At 37.5% G+C, this 19,906-nt stretch overlaps 1 protein-coding gene across 1 annotated transcript in view; it reads right to left on the minus strand.

Moving 5' to 3' along the window:
- mgat4c (mgat4 family member C) overlaps positions 1–19,906 on the minus strand; it is a 231,126-nt gene that overhangs the window by 110,618 nt on the left and 100,602 nt on the right. The window contains exon 2 of the mRNA XM_056478844.1: positions 2,557–2,643. The gene's annotated coding sequence lies outside the window, so the exon portion shown is untranslated. The remainder of the gene's footprint in view (positions 1–2,556; positions 2,644–19,906) is intronic.

The following is a 19,906-nucleotide window of genomic DNA, read 5'->3' on the forward strand; positions in this document are numbered from 1 at the left end:
TTAAGAGGGTTAGGTACCTGGAGGCATTTTCGGTCAGTGACTCGTGCCTAGAATTCGGGCCGGCCTACTCTCACGTTGTCCTGAGACCCCGGCCCGGCTATGTGCCCAAGGTTCCTACCACGCCGTTTAAGAATCAGGTAGTGAGCCTGCAAGCGCTGCCCGCGGAGGAGGCAGACCCAGCCCTTTCATTGTTGTGTCCTGTTCACGCTTTGCGAATATATGTGGACCACACTCAGAGCCTAAGATCCTCTGACCAGCTCTTTGTCCATTACAGTGGTCGGCAGATGGGAAGTGCCGTATCTAAACAGAGGTTGGCCCACGGGATAGTGGATGCCATCTCCCTCGCCTTTGGGCCAGGGTGAGCCGTGTCCCCCGGGGGTGAGAGCACACTCCACTACGGAGCATCGCATCCTCCTGGGCGTTAGCACGCGGTGCCTCTCTGACAGACATTTGTAGAGCTACGGGTTGGGTGACACCCAATACATTTGCAAGGTTACAATCTGCGAGTGGAGCCGGTTTCCTCAAGGGTATTAGGCAACCCTTGGTGATTGAGGAAACGATTCGGTTGAGGTGTCGAAACACGCTTGCTGCGCCACTCTCCCTAACCCGGAGATACGTGCGCTTTTTCAGCTTTGTCAGTTTAGTTCCCCATTTCTTTGGCGAACCCTGCAGAGTTCCTCCGAGGCCCCCAGCACCTGACTCAGCGGAGGAGTCAGGTGTTGGCCCATTACGTTGTCGGCATGCCCGCTGGTCAGCCCGCGTTCTGGGTATAGGTGCCTGCTATGTGTGATCCCCGCTGGCGATCCCATACGTTCACTCAGCCACGGTATAGTCCCCCCTTCTAGGGCAGGCTCGTGTCTTCCCTCCCCGCTAACCATCCTTATGCAAGGACTCCCCATCTCTGGGCTAGTCCATAGGTTGTCACCAGGTCTCCCCGCTGGGTAACAGGTGAGCTCCGCAGCGTCCTCCCTATCGGGACTGAACGCTTTCCCAACGTACTGTCGTATCAAAACCTATTTTACTGGGTTATTGCGACTCCCCGAAAAACATAACTGTTCTGAACAGGTAAGTGAGGGCCAGGGGACACGTTGGAAGACTGTGTCTCGGGGCGTTGTAGGTGCGCTCGCTCTACTGCGTGGCACACCCTTCGCCAGGGACGCAGTAAGGTTCTTTCGTTGTGGCGTTTTCCATAGATTTCCCCATAGTGGAAGTTTCCACATAGCATTGGAGTTCCCCATCCGAAGGGGAACGCTACGGTTACTAAAGTAACCCTTCGTTCCCCGAGGGGGGGAACGGAAATGCTATGTTCCTTCGCCACAACGATTGTCCCTTAGCTGTTGAGCGTGAAAGTCTCTTCAGCTAGAAAAGGATGTCGAGCATGGCACTGGCTGCGTCTTTATAGCATGACTGATTGTCATTGACGCCAGCTGTGCACGCTGACGCTGCCAACTCATTGGCATTTCATTGGCCCGTTTTTATACTCTTTCAGATGATTGGATTCTGACGAAATCCCCATAGTGGAAGTTTCCACATAGCATTTCCGTTCCCCCCCTCGGGGAACGAAGGGTTACTTTAGTAACCGTAGCGTTCCTAATGCTGATGCATAATATAATATAATATAATATAATATAATATAATATAATATAATATAATATAATATAATATAATATAATATAATATAATACAATATAATATAATATAATATAATATAATATTTATGCTTTGCTACTTATCCTAACTAATTAAATTAATGTTATTAATATGTGAACTGCATTGTTTATTTTCCTGTATTTTTCATACATATGGACACACTAAGGAAGTCTACCACTAAGGAAGTACTAAGCTTTTAAAGCACTTTTTATTTCTTTAATCCTCGATTCATTTCTTAGCACTGCCACGGGGCCCCTCAACAGAAAACAGCACAACTAACAGTCATTCTGTTAAAGTTCATATTTCTTCTTTAAGTGCACAGCATAAACTAGATTATTTCAGCATCTTCCTTTAAAACGCGGGCTATAACTGCACATTTACTGCTAATGAATTGCTCCGGGTATTGAGCCATTTACTGCACCGTTGAACTTGATGCAAAGTTTTGAAATAACACGGCGAGACAAGATCTCACAAAACTGCTTTTATGGAAAACTTAATGGCTACTTCAGATAGAGATTTCGTACTCTATAATGCTAATTCCTCATTTTGTAAACCGCTGCATATCTGTAAACTCTACTGCTTCACTTGGCCAAAGTATATCAGAGAACCACAAGTCTCTTTTCCCTGCATTTACCTCTTGGTTACCTTTTAGCATAATTACAGCACTATGTTTAATGTCAGCTCAAATACCACGCTAATCAGCATCAGAAAAGAGGTCAGACTGTCTTGCAATTGTTGCCTGCGTTTGAAAGGATAAAAGCCTGTGCTTGATTCTGCATAACAGCAGATCCTCTGCTCTCTTCTCACCCTCCCTTTTGTAAATCACAAAGGCAGATTAAAGCTGCGGTGCGATTAAGTGCTCTGAACTCAAAAAGTCTCTGATTCGAAAATAAAAATTAAACTTACCTGCTTGCAGGACTCAGATGTGCTCGCAGAAATGAGCCTTGTGGACTGAGAAGATGATCAATGGATCCATAGAAAATGGTTTGAAGTCTATATGAAACAAACAGAAAACAAGAACATTGGTCATTTTCTGCTGCTTGTGTGAGTAAACAAGGCTCATTTGAAAATTCAGTTTCCAGATTAATTGGATGAGGCAGCTCTAGAGAGAAGTGCATTATGGGATTCCACACAGAGGAGGCCCAATTGGCTTTCGATGGATAACCATACCCATATATCACAAACCCCGTAGCCAAGCTGAACTATTGTCAACATGGTTGCACTTGCATCCCAACTCATTCATAGATAAATATTAACACAAACAACATGTTTACACAGGAGAAAGAGATAAACAACTGCATTAATGATTCACAGATCCAAACGCAAATGCACGTTTGAACACACTTACTGTAGGTTACGTTTACACGACAAAGATGTAGGCAGAAAATAAAGTTTTTCCTTTTGCATTTTAATGAAGTTTTACATCAACACGAAAACGCTTTCTACAGCGTTTTCAAAATGATCCATGTATATACATGTGAAAACGGCAAAAAATTTATAAATAAATATATATATATATATATATTTATATACACCAGATTTTGCGCATGCATGGAAGTGAAGATATGTGTAAAATATGTAGAATTTGGGTTCACTTTAGTTTAGGTCATAATTCATGGTATTAACAAACAATTAACTAACAATACTAGCTAAATAAACTACTAATTAGCTGTTTATTAATAGTTAGTAAGGTAGTAGTTGGGTTTAGGTATTAGGCGGGATTAGGGATGAATAATAAGATCACATTTTATAACTACTAATCAAAAGTTAATGTCTTAATAATAGGCAGGTAATAAGCCAGTAGTTAATATCGTGAATTATGACCTAAACTAAAGTGTTACCAGAATTTGCTGTGTGATGCGTCTATGCTGTTGGTTGTAATGTGATGTAAATCGACACTTTGCTGATGAAGCAATAGCAAGCATGTTCTTGTATTTTTTTGCCTTTGATCTACACTTCCTTTAAAGTACAAATGAAATCAAAACTAACCATATGATTTTCTTAGCTCACATTGCTCATTTTGTGGTGAACAATTCATCCGTTCGTGTCATTAGAAAAATGGTTTGCTCTTGTAAGACTCAGCATCAGGTGTTTAAAACTGGTTTTCAGGAGTTTACATGGACACGACATCTGCAGCATTTTCAAAACTTTCACTTTGAAACCTGTTTCCAGTCATTTCCAGACACAACAACAGTGTTGTGTGTAAACAAACAGGCTAAATGCAAAAAAGTTTCTAGTTTTTGGCTGAGAACATTATAAAACTGCCCCAGGCATCTTTATGTGCAATCTAATGAAAACGCAATGAAGAAAAAAAGATATGAAAAAAATTTGTTTGTAGAAATGAACCATGTTGACTAAGAAGATGGCAATCAATGAATCTAGAAAATGGTTTGAAGTCTACAGGAAGCAAACTGAAGACAAGAACATTGGTCATTTTCTGCAGCTTGTGTGAGTAAACAAGGCTCTTATTTGGAAATTCAGTTTCCAGATTAATCTTGCTTGGATAAGGCAGCACTGGAGAGAAGTGCATTATGGGATTCCACACAGAAGAGGCCTATTTGGCTCTAATGAATGGCCATAACCAAATTACCATATCACAAACCCCCAAAATTACTTGATTTGGCCCTGGCATATTGTTAATAAATGTATAGATGTGAAGATGTGCTGTTGGCAGCTCAGGTCTGATGTGTACGGTATGTAGAATTTGCTGTGTGTGTGATGTGTCTGCGTTGTTGGTTGTAAAGTGACGAAAATTGACACTTTGCTGATGAAGCGTTAGCAAACATGTAAGCAACAACAACACTACCATGTACTCCATCAATTTTTTTGTTTAATCTACACTTCCTTTAAAGTACAAATGGAATCAAAACTAACAATGTGATTTTTTTTGCTCACATTGCTCATTTCATGGTAAACAATTAATCTGTCCATGTCCTTAGAAAAAATTGTTTGCCCTTGTAAGACTCATCAAGTGTTTAGGACTGGATTTCAGGTGTTCACATGGACACGACAGCTGCAGCGTTTTCAAAAGTTTCACTTTGAAACCTGTTTCCAGTCATTTCCAGACACAACAACAGTGTTGTGACTGAAAAAAACAGTGTTGTTGTGTAAACAAACAGGCTAAATGCAAAAAAGTTTCCAGTTTTTGGCTGAAAACATGAAAACTGCCCCTCAAGCATCTTTATGTGCAATGTAATGCAAACAAAATGAAGAAAAACAAAGATAAAAAAAGATGTGTTTATAGAAATGAACCTTATTGTGGACTAAGAAGATGGCAATCAATGGATCTATAGAAAATGGTTTAAAGTCTACAGGAAACAAACAGAAGTCAAGAACATTGGTCATTTTCTGCTGCTTGTGTGAGTAAACAAAGCTCTTATTTGGAAATTCAATTTCCAGATTAATCTCGATTGGATAAGGCAGCACTGGAGAGAAGTGCATTATGGGATTCCACACAGAAGAGGCCTAATTGGCTCTCAATGAATGGCCATAACCATATATCACAAACCTCACGGCCAAGCTGAACTATTGCCACTGCTGTTGCCTTTCCCACATGAACAAATGCTCGCATCCCAACTCATTCAGGCACAAACATTAACACAAACAACATGTTTACACAAAAGAAATAGATAAACATCTGCATTAACGATTCCCAGATCCAAAAGCAAATTCACTTTTGAACACACACAGACATCTACGTGCAATCTAATGTGAACAGCAGGGAAAAACTACTTGTTCCTACAAGATGTGCTTGTATGAATGAGCCTTGTGAACTGAGAAGATGATGATCAATGGATCCATAAAAAATAGTCTTGTGGTCTGTATGAGATGAACAAAACACAAGAACATTGGTCATTTTCTGCTGCTTGGGTGAGTAAACAAGGCTCCTATTGAAAATTCTGTTTCCAGCTTTATCTGCACTGGATGAAGCATCTTTGGAGAGAAGTGCATTATGGGATTCCAAACAGAGGAGACCTAATTGGCTCTCTGTGAATGGTTATAACCATATATCACAAGCTGAACTATTGCCACAGTGGTTGCCATTCCCTCATGTGCGCGCGCTCGCCTCCCAACTCATTCCGAGACAAATATTAACACAAACAACATGTTTACACAGGAGAAAGAGATGAACAGCTGCATTTGCGATTCACAGACGGAAAGCAAATTCGCATTTGAACACACTCAGACATCTGTACATGAACACAGTAAGGGAAAAACACCCGTGGCGGTTCATCGGTTGCTCTCCGACTGTGAATTCACGCTGCCTGCACAGCAGACGGGTCCTCACGTCATTTTATTAACACTTGAGGGAAGGGGAAGAGGCGTCTGCAGGGGAACACAGTCACTTTCTACAGTATAGGATCTGACTAATACCCTATTCCTCCTGTTTGTGTTTGTGGACATGCTTCATAGTGTTTATATACAGTTCAGATTGCATCGGAGCACCCAGAGGATAAAAATATTGCTCATTCACTTAATGGAAATATTTCATTTGCTTTGAAGTATCTACTTCATCTCAGATGTTGCTCCTCGTATGCCTTTGGAAAGTGATTCAGTTATTGACATTCATTACAAAAGCAAGAAAAGATATTAAAATGCTGGTAGGAATTAAGACTTGAGTAAAGAATAGATTGTCATGCTAAGGGTGATGACAAATAAATGGTAAATATTAAAATTGTAGTAATAAAATAGTAAATTTAGATATCATAACACATTAAATAATATTCATTTTGAGACTGAAAACTGTATTATTTTTAATTAAATGCTTATTTGATAATATAACAATCTACATTAAATATCAAATGGCATTTTAAAGTTGAAGAAGGTATATGTTAAAAAAAATCACCTGCTTCAATTTACTATACAACTTATTTACTATAATATACAACTATAACTTACTTGTATTTTTTTTAAATATATTTATTATCTGTTTTTTGTCCTGTCTCAGTTATCCTGTTGCACTGTAGAAGCTCTGTCATGAAAACAATTTCTCGTATGTGTGAACATACCTGGCAATAAAGCTCTTACTGATTCTGATTCTATAAAATGCTTGTCTTACTTTGGTTTGTCTTATTTCTAGTCCAAATATCTAAAAATAATTGTTAGATTAACTAAAATATTGTTTTGTTTTCAAAGCCAGATGAAATTTGGCTTTTTTCTTTTTAAAAAAGTCTTGGAATATCTAACCAATTCCATGCATGGTCAATGAAAAGGTCCGGAGAGAGTTTTCTTCAATGTCAAAAATATTAGTAATTTATTAAATACAAATGAATAATTCGATAAACAGAGCTTTACACCAATGCAATACAAAAATTACATTCAGAAGGTTCGCAATGCCTCTACATTTCCCTGACTCCAGTATTTATACACAGCTGATTTAAAAGGTGGAGTTTTGGTGGAATTTGTCACTTGTCAATCATTCTGCAGTCCTCTGGTGGTCGCACCTAGGCATATGTCCTTTTTCTGCAAACTTCCCTGTGCACATAAGCTGACATTATTATCAGATCATTTCAGAACATCCTGTCTTCACACCTTTAAGCACATCTCATTGTATGGGAAAGCTAAATAAGAAATTAAAGTTATTTTCATATATTGATATTGCCCTATCTTTCCAGTAAGCTGTATCTACTTCTGCAAAACTGCTTCATTAGTTTGCAAATTGTATCACAAACTGTATCACAAAATAAGTTTGGTTAAAATTTCTATAGGCAAAACATATTTCTAATAAAGAATAAGAGACAACAATAATGAAATTATGCATTCTTTTTTTCCCCAACACAATCTAAATTTTCTGCCATTGGGGTAAGTTAAATAATCTAGTTTTTGCTTTGAAATGTAGATATTTGGACAATTCTAAGTACAAATTTTTGGTTGTTGTTCTTTGCACATGGTTGCGATGTGACTGTGGATGCAAACATTGCAATATCAATGCTTATATTATGCAGCCGTAATAAATATATATACATATATTTATACAACAGTTCTGTCTAGTTCTCGAATCTGATTGGATGATAGCCATGTGATATTCTTCAATATCAGAACTTGTAGAGCTTCTTCACTCTTCTCCATTACTCCGCCGACATGAGTGGCAAGCAGAGGACTACAATTTGACAAATATTGCAGCTGTTGGACAACATAATGTACTTTTGAGGCTTTTTAAGGTGAGAATGTAGTTGTTCCATATGCCCTTAAGTGTAATTGTATTGTTTACAAATGTAAATTTTTTACTTTTATTTTTAGATTACATTATATGTGTAATTGTATTTACTGCAATTTCTTTTAAAAATTCTACTTTTTGTTATAATATTATATGTTAGACACCTAGGTTCTAAAACTAATGCAATTTCGATTCTCTGTATGTCCTGTACATGTGGTTGAATTGACAATAAAGCTGACTTTTTGACTTTTGTAGCAGAACAAAGATGGTTGACATTGTCCATCCACAAGATGACGACAGAAACTGTATAATAAGCCCTTACAGGTGAAAAATTCAGCGTAAAACTACAAATTACAGCTGATCAAAACGATATAAATCTGGTAAGTGACATTCTAAGCCGATCTCTCTCTTTTGTATGTTGTAGTGCTGTATTTATACCATAGTAATTGTAGTCTTGGCGTTGCTTTGGCTTTTTCAGGGTTAATTATTGTGATCTCCCAATTGCAACAGAGAAATACTGAGAAATGTCTCTAGACTGATTGCATTTCATGCTGTTCAGCCTTATAATCTCAAAATGTGAGCAAAATCACCTGTTTTGTCATTTAGACATAACGCTAGAGAATCATTCAAATACTAGCTTTAAAATGACGCTGGTGAAGTTGCAACAGCTTCTGCTGTTCTGCCTCAGCTGCAGATGGGAATGAATGGCGAAAGAAAGTAGTTCCTTATACAAAAGGATTTTTAGACTCTCAGTGTTTGATTTTCTTTTTTATATACACGATTATACCGTCACACTTTTGTATAAACGCAATATTACCTTTGTAGCAGTGCGATATGTATATTGGCACTGAGAGTACACTAAGGAACTCTGCCTGTGGCCTTGTGTCAACACACGCCTCCCACCAGTGCTGATATACAGCCTTATCACACTGCTACAAGTGTGATATTGCTCATATATAGATTTCTTTACAATTGGAATCTGCAATTTATAAAATAAATCAAAAAGTAAACTTTACTAAAACTTTATAATTTAATTTATAATTTCTCAAATTCTTTTGCATGGTGTATATAAGACATGCTAATATCAGTGAACAGATATTTAGACATTAATTATTACTATTAATAAGAGAGATATTAAAGATACCTCATTTGTATCATTTCTTTCATCCCTGACCTAACCAAACCTATGCAGTAAACAAGATTCTTATTTTGAATCCAGTATGAATGTTTGTAACATTCAGGATGTGAACTATCTGATCCTCAGATCCGACACCAGAAATTCGTCTAATTCACTTCACCGAGAGGCTGAATGTGATGTGCACACACAGCCTGCTCCTGCCCTGGTTTCCTAGGAAAAGAAGTCACAGATCAGGGCACAGGAAGAGAGAGCGAGAGGAGAGGGGGTGAAAAAGCGGGGAAGAGACAGAAACACTCTTCTCTGACTGGGTCTTCACAAGGAGGAGTGAATCCATGGAGGGGGAAGAGAGAAAGAATGTCTGCTCATTATTCAGCCTGGCACTCGAGGCCACAGAAAATAGCTCTCTTCATTTTTCTTGTCAAGCTGTGGCTCTGTTAATGGTGTGTTCTCAGTCAGGGCTGAGACAAAAGGGTGGCTTTAGCGGGCACCACGTATGTAGAGAGTCAGGATAAGCACTGTGACCCTTTTCCGGTGACCGGCTTGCTCTGTTGGTCGCCGACCGCCTGCAAAGGAAAACTAGAATTTCAAGTAAAATCCCTTTACACAAGAGCTGTCACAAGGTTATATTTATCCACAGCTGTTTTTCAAATGCACATGGCAAACTTTCTATAAAACATCAAAGTCTCCCAGTCATGACTAAAGTTGTGTTATGTTCAGTACAGTCCCTTGTTGTTAACACTAGAACTACAGAGGAAGCCATTTTGACCACTTTTGCTTAAATTGTTAAAATGAAACCTATAAAACTACAAATCTCTGACTTCTCCTAAATATGTATTTATTTCATTCTAATATTGTTATTCTATTAATATTACAAAACAAAAAATCTGAGTATTTCTAACTTCAATGGCTGCAATGGTCAAATTGACCACATGCATTTCAGCATCTGCTGTTCTTTCATTCATTCATTTCATTTCGGCTTAGTCCCTTTATTAATCAGGGGTCGCCACAGCAGAATGAACTTATCCAGAAGATGTTTTACACAGCAGCTGCCCTTCCAGTGACAACCCATCACTGGGAAACACCTATACACTCTCATTCACACACATAAACTTTGGACAATTTAGCTTACCCAATTCACCTATAGGGCATGTCTCCGGAGGAAACCAACACAAACATGGGGAGAACATGCAAACTCAACAAAGAAATGCCAACTGACCCAGCCGAGGATCGAACCAGCAACCTTCTTGCTGTGAGGTGACAGCGCCACCCTAAAATACTATATTTATATATGGTAAATAATGGTGTTTTTGAACCATATTATTTTAAAGTACTTAAATTAATATATTGTGGTAATTCTATAGTTGCTATGGTAATCCAACCAATATAGTAGAATAACTAAATTACCCAGTACCGTACTATATATTTTACAACTAAATTATACTACAAAAAAAAACACAGTTTACCATAGTTTACTTCATAAAATATTCATTCATTCATTCATTCAGCTTAGTCCCTTATTTATCAAGGGTCGCCACATCGGAATGAACCACCAACTATTCTGGCATATGTTTTATGCAGCAGATGCTTAACCCAGTTCTGGGAAACACCCATACACACTGATTCACACACACACTAATACATTACGGCCAATTTAGTTTATTAAATACACCTGTACCACATGTCTTTGGACTGTGAGGGAAACTGGAGCACTCGGAGGAAACCTATGCGAACATGGGCCCCAGAGGTATACTGTACATGCCATATATACAGATTAATGAAAGTTTAACGCAATGCATTTGCTACTTTTGTGGGATTCAACGTAACCACAATCTATTTAATTCAGCAGTTTCTTTTTTAAAAGCAAATTAATTAAACTAAAAAGTAACTCGCGCTAGATTTTTTAAAAAGTAACTCAAATATTATTACTTTTTTTGAAAGTAATGTGTTACTTTACTCGTTTTTTTTAGAAAAGTAATATTATTATGTAACATTACTTGTAATGCATTACCCCCAACACTGCAAATTGGTGTGAGATAGTATTGAAATATCCTATGTCCTGTGTCAGCTGAAAATAATAATTTCAAAGACATCAGAAACACAGGCTCATTCTGAAAACGTAGTCCCATAGACATTTCTGGAGACCGCGAATTATGTAGCTGGAGGTACATATGGCTGCATTTCATTTTTTAAACGAACGCTACGGGGCAGTATGACGCCGTTCCTTTTCGTGCTTACCGGCTGACCGCTTACCTCTGTGTGGAGGATTTTCCGGTTGCAACTAGTTTGTCCAGTTAGCTTGTTGTGTATGTCGGCGGACTTGAGATGCAGAGAAGAGTTGACGATGACGGGGTTCGAGTCTAGGGAAGAGCGGTTCCAGAAATCAGGTAAGACAAAAACAGAATCTAAAAAAATAAAATGAACAAGTGAATAACAGGGTGAGAATGTGGTAAAATCTGGAAACATGGTAAAAATCAGACGAGGGCTTTTCTTTTTCTGGATAGCTTTTGTAAATTGTTGGTTGGGTTTAGGGAAGTAAGTGGGTGGGCGGGTCAATCGGTAAAATTTATTGGGTTTAGGGGAAAGAGGAGGGTGGGTCAGTTGATTGGTTGGTCGGTCAGTCAGTCAGTCATTCAGATAGTCAGAGAGAAAGTCAGTCAACCGCAGCCTCTGGTGGGTTTACACGAGAACAGCGGGCGTGAACGGCACTCGCAAGAAAATTTAAGATATGAAAAGTTGCACACAGCTGCCTCTCGTGGATTTGCGAAAACAAAAACTGCAAAAATACGTACCTCCCGGGATGTATTTCACCGTCTCCAGAAACGTCCATAGGACTACATTTTCAGAATGAGCCTGGGTTGGACATCAGACATAACTTTGTGCAGACAGTGGCACAATACAGTGAAATTCTATGTTTTTAACTAGGGCTGCAAAATATAGAGCTTCAGCATTGACATAATAATGTATGCATTCACAACCACAGGATATACACTCTACAAATGCTGACTTGTCATAACCCAATGTTTTTCAATAAAATTTATTTCACAATTTTTAACTCAACTGATGTTTTTGTCCATATTGACCCATTGTTGGGTTAAAAAACTGGGTCAAATAGAGTTGACCAGAAACCACAGCTTTCAGAACATGTGATCTATGAAGTCACTGCAAAGTTACCGTTATAGAGTGAAACGTAACGTTATCATTTGCATCTGTTTTTATGGCCTGTGACTGGTTCGCTGTTTTCTCACCACATACGACATTTGGGATGCAGAACAGAGAAAAACAGGGTTCAAGTCCAGTGAATGACAGTTCCAGAAACCAGTTAAAATAAAACAAAAAAAAAGCAGTGTGGTAAAAGTATGTGGCCGTGGCAGCTTTTCGTTTTCGTTTTTTAAACCCTATCGGTTGGGTTTAGGGAAGGGGTGGGTGGATCAGTTAATAACAAGCTGATATATTATACACAACAAGCTGACTAACCTTGCATGAAAAGGACTTTTATATTGATAGAAATGTACACAATGGATTTACAAAAAACAGCATGCATTAGAGAACATGCCCCAGTAATGTATTTAATAGTGTCACAAATGTGCATTGTGGCCTCGAGTGGATTTGTAAAAACAAAAACTGTAATCAGATGTAGCCCCGGGTACATATTTCTCAGTTCTCAAAAATGTAGCCCTGGGCACATATATTCATTGAGCCTGGATTGATTCAATGTCTGTACATAATTACTGATAAACATCCACTACTGTTAAGCATCCTATACCACCACTACATAAACATCCAAATCATTCTAAAATTATGAAATCTTTCCAATTATTGGTCTCCACATCAAGTGGGGAAAATGTATTTATATCACAAAATATTCCAGAACACAAAATATTGCAATAAAAGAATTTTACAATATCGTGCAGCGCTATTTGTAACCATATTATAACTGTAATCATGTGAATGAGTACATTTTATCTGCTGGCAGTAAATTTTACCCCTTAGTGTGTGCATTCCTGCATTGGAACTACACAAGTTCCTGCCTTGATGTTTGATAGCGTTCCCAATTTTCCCCCTTCCCTAAAAAATCACTATTGCATAATCAGCTGGGTAATAAGAAGAGCTGAAATAATCGTGTTATACTTTACAAGTGCTGCATGGTTGTGTGTCCGGTCTTCCCTCGATTTGGCTCATGATTGGTCTAATTCAATGAGCTAATAAGCTGAGCAGCTGTGACTCCACTGCTGAGCTTCATGTGCTGAGATGAAAGTGAAAGACCAGCTATCATTATGCACATATATTACTACGCCAGTGACGGAAACTTGTCCATTTGCATGCACGGATAAAAAAATGTGATGCAGAAATTCTAGTGAGAACTCATGGATTATGCATCTATATTGACAAATACATGGTGGGATTACATTTGATGATGGAGTACTGATTCCTGCAAGCATATGGAGAGATTATAACGCAAATGTTGTCTCACGGGGGAAAATCTATTGAACCACAAGAATCAGGATGACAGGATCTTACTTGAAAATGGATATGACAGGGTTCAGTTTAATATCCACTTGCTAGTGGTTAGCTGATAGGTATTCTGAGAGCATCTGTTGTGTGATGGTCTCTAAATCCTACATTAAGTGTTTGACTACACTGCTTTGTTTTTGAACCTATTCTGACTCAAAATATGACAGGTACACTAGCATATAGCATGCAAAAAGAAGTGCAGCAAATGCAGTATATAAAAAAGCCAAAAGCAGAAGTGGTGCTGAGAAATCAAACACAATATCTTAGTTTCAGCCAACCTTTGATGCAGAGATGGCCAAAGTAGGACCCGCAAAGTAGGACCCGGTAAGCTTTGATTTGGCCTTCAACAGAGATCATCATTTCTAATTTTACTGTAACCTTTTGTTTGTTTGTTTGTTTGTTTGTTTGTTTGTTTGTTTGATTAATTGTTGAGCTACAAAAAAATCAACTGAAATTAAATGTTTCAATTAAATGTACATGAAGCAGATTTTTAAAAATGTAAATAATGTCACTCGAAGATAGATGACAATGCACAAGACATTGACGAGCAAATCAAGGCAAAGGCAGGTTCAGCTTGACTAGTGTATTTAGCATTGAACACTATTGTGTTATAAATAAATTTGTTCATGTTTTTATTGTAAGACGTTCATTATAAATTAATTTGAAGTATTTTTATCAATTATTTTCTATTTTTTTTATCTATTTAAGAAGGTTGCTGGTTCGAGCCTCAGCTGGGTCAATTGGCATTTCTGTGTGGAGTTAGCATGTTCTCCCTGCGTTCGCGTGGGTTACCTCTGGGTGCTCCGGTTTCCCCACAGTCCAAAGACATGCGGTACAGGTGAATTGAATGAGCTAAATTGGCCGTAGTGTATGTGTGGGAATGCAAGAATGTATGGGTGTTTCCCAGTGTTGAGTTGCGGCTGGAAGGGCATCCGCCACATAAAACATATGCTGAATAACTTGGTGGTTCATTCCGCTGTGGTGACCCCTGATTAATAAAGGCCATGACAGCTTAAATTTAATATTTTGGTATATTTACCTACAGCCCACACCCTCAATTAAGTTTGGCTTTTGGCCATTCATAAGAAAAAGTTTGGGCATTCCTGCCATAATGCATTACTGTATGAAGATCCCATATAAATAAATAAATGAATAAATAAACAAACAAACAAACAAACAAAAAAACAAATAAATAAATAAATAAATAAATAAATAAATATTTTGTGTAAAAATATAATTTATATATTTATATTGTGTTTGTATAATATTTTTGTATAATAGTTTGTATGTATACCTTATTTATATATAATAACAACTAGGTATAGGCTACTTAGAAATTACAAACTTAAACTTTAGGTCACAAATAAATAACAAAATTTTAAATGTATTTGTACTTTGATTTAAAAAAATATTGCACAAATGTCCACATATAAACATATTTAAGTGAATAAAAGGAAGACTGACTGGAGAATGTTGACTAGAAGACGATTTTTTTGCAGAATCATAAGTGATGTAGTTTATCCAGCAGGAGTCATAGTTAAACATGGTTATTCAAAAACATTCATGCTGGCTAATGGCCTCAACAAAAGCATAAGCGGTATTGATTTTACAGCACACCCCATAATAGCTCACAGTAATTCTGTCTTTAACAGTTTACAGGTTACCGTTACAAATCAATAAGCAAAACCAAATTTGATTTTAACCTTTGAAACCAAACCGATGCACTCTGTTGAACTTAGATCAGCAATATGTTAATGTCAAACCACTGTGAAATCCATTATTACTACTATTAATGTATGCACAAGGCATGTTTTTGCAGTAGAGCTTGTATTTTTCAAGACTTCAAAAAAACAACAACCCTGAAGTAAATTCATGCTTTTGGATCTCTCAGATCTCTATATGAAAAACAACAGCGTCAACCCCTGTATTCCTACATGCCAATCACAACAAAACATCCCTAACTCGACCTTCAGGCTTTGAAAAAGAAAAACGCTCACATGCTAGCAGAATAACACAGCAACATATGTCGACCCATAATAGAGATGGAGGAAAGCAATACAGTAGCGGCGGTGAGAGTAGATGTGTGCCAGCATTGGGAAATAAGGTCGTGGAGCTGATTGCTGAGAGGCACAGATAACCCTGAGCATCACGGTCAGAGTTCCTCATTTAAGTGCGGCTGTTGGCTCCGTAGACGAGACCAACTGTGAATAAGAGCGGGTGTTAGGGAGGGGGGGGACTTTAAACAGTGAAGACTCATCAGGTAAATGTACAGCAGCCTCCCACTAGCTGAGATATACAGATGAACTTGAGAATGCGATAGCGGGGTGGAGACAGTAACACATTTGTTTTATAGAGGTAAAGGAGAAAATGCTTTTTTTCATCTTTTTTTCTGAGGGAATAGGTGGATGTAAGGCTTTTACTGCTCTCAAACTTAAAGTTATTATTATTATTAATAATAATAATAATAATAATAATTGCTGTAGTTTTTATCACAGTTTACAGTACACTGAGTCAGTACAAAAAAAAACATAATCCTTATTTTCTTCCACTTTTTCTTGTTGACTCAACTTTTGAAAACATCAGCTGCACTGAACTAAAATTATTTGTCAGTAATACAAAAACATTTAGTTGGATTAACATAAGATTATTAGCTTTCTAGAGAGCTAAATTACTCTGTAATAAAACTTAAGTTGCACCAACTAAACATTTGTCTGCAGAACTGGAATGCTTGAATTTGAGTGAACAAAAAACATAATCCTTATTTCCTTTTGTTTTTCCTTGAGTACAAGACATTTTTTCACCTTTAATTGCTAGGACAGTAGAGAGAACAGACAGGAAAGCGTGGGGAGAGGGGAAGGATTTGCATAGGACCTCAAGGCAAAATCGAACTCAGGTCGCTGTGAGAGTACCATGTGTTGACGCACTAACCACAACACCATTGGCACCTACTACCTGTACTCAACTTTTGACAACATCACTATAATGTCTGAAGTTGAATGAACAAAAATTCTCATTTGTAAATTGGTACTAAGAAATAATACATTATCAGAGCAAACAAATAGTTCAATTGAAAAAACAGGAAGGCATGCTTCACATGTGAAGCATTACAAAGCATTTTCCCCCGTTTGTCCTGCCATGTTTTGATCTTTATCTTGTTTATCTTTTTTGTTGTTTTACCTCCTGTCCTGTTTCTAATTCTGTGTCTGATAAATGTTTTGTTGACATTTGTCTCTGTTTTAGTTTTTTTTTTTCAAATGAACAATTGTTTGTTCTGATAATGTATCATTTCTTAGTACCAATTTCCACAAGAGTTTTTTGTTCACTCTTTTGTTAAACTCCACATAGAAATGCCAACTGACCAAGCTGGGACTTTAACCAGCGAAAGTATATCAATATCTGCACGTCTGTTGAATTACTGAATATCAGCATATGTCTAGGTGGGTGTTATGAATATTTGTACTTTAATGTAGAATAATTTGCATGAGCTTGTAATGGTTTGTTATATCAGTTATGTAAAACTATGAATGTGATGATGCAGGGAGCTGTCCATGGTGCTGATTAGTCTATTGTTGTTTAAGTAAAGACTAGAGGAATGAATACAATATGAATAAAATATGAAATAAAGAGAGAGACGTTTATTTGACAATTATCCACTGAAATTGATATTTGATTTGAACAGATGAGCTTTGTTCTAACACAAAGTGAGGCATAATATAAACTCCAAAAGAAAGTTGAGCTAGTCAGAGGAATGAATTCATGACTGATTTTAATGAAGTTTGATGTTGTCAAAGCATGTTGGTATGTTAGTGCTACTGTATAATATACAAAATGTGACCCACATCCAGGGGCTCTGTGAAATAACTTTAGGGACATATGATTTCCATAATTGTGTATAGGAAATTATAGGATCCAGTCCTAAGATGGAATTCAGTTAGGGATGTCCCTATCAGGTTTTTTTGCCCTCGAGTCCAACTAAGTCAGAGTCATTTAATTTTGAGTATGCCGAACCTCGATCCAACACTTCTATAATACATTAAAAAAATAAAATAAAACAAAGAAGAGTGAAGAAACAGATGCAGGATGTTCCTTTTTAAAATTTAATTTACCTTATTATAATATTCAACAACTCTGTTAACAAACAGAGCACTTCTGTGAGGTAGCTTGAACAATCAAACAGACACAGCTGAAGCTGTACAGGACTAATTACACAGACTATTTATACACCTCCCAAACACACACACATTGCTGAGTCTTGTATACTGCTTATACTGTTTGTGAACATTACGACGCTCTTGCCTTGCCTTTCTGTGTTAGACCTTTGCTTTGTTGTTTTGTTTGTTTATGTTGCCTGCTTCCTACCTGTACTGACTATTCACCTGTGTTTTGACTACGTCTCTGGATTCCCTGTATACATCTGTTTGCCCCTGTGTTGACAGTTGCTTGCCAGACATTTAACTAATAAACCCTGCATTTGGATAATAAACTCTGCTGTCAGCGTCCCACTTCACATGTTTTGATTGTTAATCTTAGGACTTATCAATAATGTAGTTTTTTTCTTCTGTAAGGTGTCCCCTTGTGCCCTAATTTAATTTTGTTTACCTTCTAAGCAACATAAAATCAAGCACACAAATATTGTGTAAAATATTGTGTGTTGTCTTTCATCAAACAAGCACTAAACAATACAGACAATCACTAGATTTCCATTCACTTCTTCTCAGACATCCACAAGCTGCATTACACGTTAAAAATGAGCACAAACGAATGTTAACACACTGACCCCACAAAACCCAAAGTGTCTGTAGCTGTGGGTCAGGTTCTGTAGCTGAAAAGTGAACTGGACTTTAGGAGGCATCATGAAGTTACCTTACTTTTTGAAAGCACACCTACTGCATAATGTCTTAAATGCCTCAGGTTTGTTACAGAAGCTGTTCTTGATACTTACTGGCTTGAGGATATTTCCACAGCAGGTTCAAGTACAGTGCAGTCTATTTTTGACTCGTTCTGCAGTACATAAAAGAAATGATTTCACTTCTCTTCACTCTCTATAAAGTCTCCCAATGAGCAGAGAAAAACTTGCACGACTTGTTAGCGAAGCAGTTCTGACCCAATTAACTGCCTTTGTTTGATAAAGCAGCGGCACTGACCTCTGTTTACACACTCATCTTCCCTTGATTTGTTTTCACACTGTATGGCTTTAATTAGCTTTGGACCTCGCTTCAGGGAATTTGTAAATCCATATGGATATTTGCCCAGAGTATAGTAAGGACAATATCATCCTCTCCATTCCTTTTCCGAGACGCCAGATAGTTTAAATCACTTTGCAATTTTTTATGAGTTCTCTGTTTACATTGCCCTAGAGGGAGATGGTTTTATTATTTTCAGCTGACTAAGAAAAACTGCAACCTTGGATGAAAGAAAAATACAAAAAATAATAATAAATCCATTAGTAATTTGTATAGTATAGCTGCTTGACTTATGCAGTTTGCTGTTCTCCAGATAACTGTGTAATTGTTACATTTTGAATGCACACAGTCTGTATAGTTCACTAGTTTGACTTCACCAAGGTCAAGCTACTTTTTAAGAATGATGTTAGCAACAAAAAAGGTACTAAAATCATTATTCAATAAGCCGACGTTTTTTAAATGGAAAGTAGAAGATAAAAATGAGCGTCTGTCATCAGAGACTTGCGCTCAGTGATTGGAAAATAGAAAACATACTTCTTGTGAATCTTCAAAGAAAATATTTTTGTTTTGTTGCTGATTTCGCAACCCAGGCTCATTCTAAAAATGTGCCGTTATATATATTTCTGGAGAGCAACAAATACGTCCCAGGAGCTATATTTTTTTGCAGTTTTGGTTTTTGAGAATCCATTAGAAGTGTGATAAGCGGTGAGGAGCGGCGCGGCATGTGTTCGCCGGTGTAGGCGTCGAGGAGAGCTGAAATCAAGTCATCTTTATGGTTATGAGCTATGACGCAGTTCGGCGGCAACCTGTCGAAATGTAGAGTCCAGAGAACACAATGCTGTGAACTTTGGTTCCGATCAAATGTGTTACCCAGGGTTTGATTATTGGATTTCCAATTGTTTACTGTTTTCTTACAGGGACATACATTAAAGAAAGTTTTATTCTTTAAAAAAGCAGGAATCTCATGCTAAATATATTGACAGTACAAAACAGTGTTGTTGCTTAAGAATATTTCAGATGGCCCCTTTGAACGACCCCTTTAAATATGAGATCAATATAGCAAACTTTGACGCTCTCGCAAGTGGAGCAGTAAAGGCAGACATCGCTGTCTCCACGGCGGCCTTTTGTGTGGATGCACAGTTAAATAGTACAATAGTTAAAGTAGATAAAACCCTGTACCCCAAAACCATGTCATTTTGCTATTTAAATTGAGATTTGTGCATTAACTGAAATCTGAAAAAATAGGCTTGACATTAAAATATGGTT

Source organism: Danio aesculapii, chromosome 18 (genome assembly GCF_903798145.1).
Source record: "Danio aesculapii chromosome 18, fDanAes4.1, whole genome shotgun sequence".
Taxonomy (NCBI): domain Eukaryota; kingdom Metazoa; phylum Chordata; class Actinopteri; order Cypriniformes; family Danionidae; genus Danio; species Danio aesculapii.